The sequence below is a fragment of the Clinocottus analis genome, unplaced genomic scaffold (genome assembly GCF_023055335.1).
Source record: "Clinocottus analis isolate CAN_PGR_092001 unplaced genomic scaffold, fCliAna1.0.p SCAF_21, whole genome shotgun sequence".
NCBI classification, from domain to species: domain Eukaryota; kingdom Metazoa; phylum Chordata; class Actinopteri; order Perciformes; family Cottidae; genus Clinocottus; species Clinocottus analis.
Genome location: NW_027175943.1, coordinates 10,428,474 through 10,430,973, shown reverse-complemented (window position 1 = coordinate 10,430,973; position 2,500 = coordinate 10,428,474). Strand labels below are relative to the sequence as shown.

The window sequence follows — 2,500 nt, the reverse complement described above, 5'->3', positions numbered from 1 at the left end:
AAGTCATCACTATGGCAACCTTTGATCTAGCAACCCACAGGTGTTCTCATTAGGGCACTTTAACAGACACACAGACACTTACACACGCACACAGATGACTTCTGTCTCTCTGTCTGTCTTCTTCTCTGACTACTGCTGCTAACATTTTGACTATTACTACTGCCAATCATACAACTACCACTACTAATCTCTCTCTCTCTCTCTCTCTCTCTCTCTCTCTCTCTCTCTCTCTCTCTCTCTGTCTCTCTTTCTCCAAAATAAAAGCCCCGTGAATTAACTGTATCTTAACATAAAGCTCAAATGAGGATTTTTTAATTAAATAATTAATGTTCTTACTTAAGTCCACAGGCCAGTCTGCCTCTAATCAATCTGCTTACTCTTGGTCACATGACGACGGCAGCACACAGGTGCTTCATATCAGCAAATCAGTTTAACACACAAACCAACTCAAGTGTTTTGGAGGAGAGACAGGCGTCATAAACAAAAGCTCTATATTGCGACGTCTTACGGCAGTAGCAGCAACACTTTCAAAATTTCTTGCGAAATTTTCTAGTTATTCTTCTTATAGCCAAAACTTTGGACCGCTACTCCTCCCGCAGCGTTGCCAGCACATGCGTCAAAATACATCGAAACGTGTGGCTTGCACGGGAATCATGAGGAATGACTTTTCTAAGAGAGATTTTTTCAAATGCGAAAAATGGCGAAAGAATTGTCCCATGGGTGTGTATGGCACGGAATGTTTGTGGCTGGAGTGGAGCACCAATTGACAGAGTGAGGGGAGACGTGGCTTTGGAGGGAGATTTAACATGGTGGCGGATGGCAGAGCGAGGTGGACTTGCTCTCGCATTCAGTCCGATTTCAAGACGTCTGAATCTGTTGGATTCCTATCAACCGCAGTTTATGACAGAAGACAAGATTTCCAACGTTTTGAGCTATAAATTATGCCCAAAGAGTACACGGTACGGAGTTTACGGCAAATTTTTAAAAAAAAAATCGACAAGCTCTACCGTCTGAGTATGACATCACGCACTCTGTGCTCTGCAATACACACTAATGCTAAAGAGAGAAAAGGCGGCAAAAAAACATAAAACATAAAACTAAAACGCAGACGGTTTAAACAGTTTAAAATATTTTAAAAATCTGAAATCATAGACAGATTGCTGAAGGTTGTGTCAACATTTGAAAAGTTAAATGGTGTTTTTTGGTGAATGTATGCAGAAGCTGTAAGCTGTTAAAGTTTGTTGAAGTTGAAGAAGATTTGAAGATTTTCCCCATTGGATCCCATTCATTTTAATTTTCATAAAAAGCTTAATAATTCATAAAGTTAAATAGTTAAAGATATGAAAAGATATAGCACACTTGTCCTTAAGAAGCTGAAAATTTTAATAGTTGAACGGTTTCTGTCGCTGAAAATATGAAGCAGTTGAAACGGACCAAAATACGTACGGAAGAAATAGAAAAAAAAGTTTAACTAGAAGTTGCATTTCCTGTGGAAAATGTGTTGGAATGCAAAAAGCTGAAGCATAAAGCTGAAATATTTTGAATGCTTGCAGCATTCCAATTAATAAGCCTGCAGGAGAACATGAAGTTGGCTTGCAGCATGGGGTCTATGACTCCATGCGGCTGAAGCCACACTTAATGAGCATTTCACTCACAAGACGCACATAAACCTCCGTGGGCCATCGGTAAATCCTGAGATTCTTGGTTCTAGGTGAAACGTTAGCTTCACTGACCAATCACAGCGCATGTTAATGGTCGTGCGGGTCCTGAGACCAATCACACGTCGAGGATCTCATGGAGGCCCTTCCATGTATTTTAACCACGCTAATCTTACATAGATAAAGAGAAATGAAATGTGATTGGATAAAAAATGTTTAACAGGTCCCAAGAAGCCATACCAAAGGCCTGAAGGAGCAGAGAAACAGATGAAGGCGGCTGGGCAATAAGAAAATAAGCTAATAGGCGAAAATAATTATAATGCATGTAGTGCAACAATTACATTATAAAAAAGCTATAACTTTTAATTATATATATATGATATATATATATATATATATATATATATATATATATATATATACTTTTTTTAATTAAAAATAACACAAATGATAAAATAGTTATAACTTTTTAATTCTGTTTAGGCCTTCTTTTTAGGCCTAATCTTTTTTATATCCCAAAAGAACAAAATGACCAACAGCAATATTACTAAAACAAACAGTGTTCACAGAACATCTCGATTTAAACTCAGGACCCAGAATAGGAATAATACCGTCTCTCAAAATCATAAACAAGGTGGAAATACACAGCATCAGTTCATCCCTGCGTGAGTCAATAGATATAACTCTTGCAAATCTTGATACCAAGATTGCCTGATTAGCTGATATTTGAATTAAATTAGGATGGACTGCGAGAGCTAAGTAATCAATGATCAAAGCTGATAACTGCATATTTATTTTTATGTTTTGACTTTACATTGTTATTATTATTAATAAGAATGATA

At 37.2% G+C, this 2,500-nt stretch overlaps 1 protein-coding gene across 2 annotated transcripts in view; it reads left to right on the top strand.

The window, feature by feature from the left end:
* The window catches only part of frem1a (Fras1 related extracellular matrix 1a), a 28,579-nt gene that overhangs the window by 12,259 nt on the left and 13,820 nt on the right, over positions 1 to 2,500 (top strand). The gene's annotated exons all lie outside the window — the stretch shown is intronic.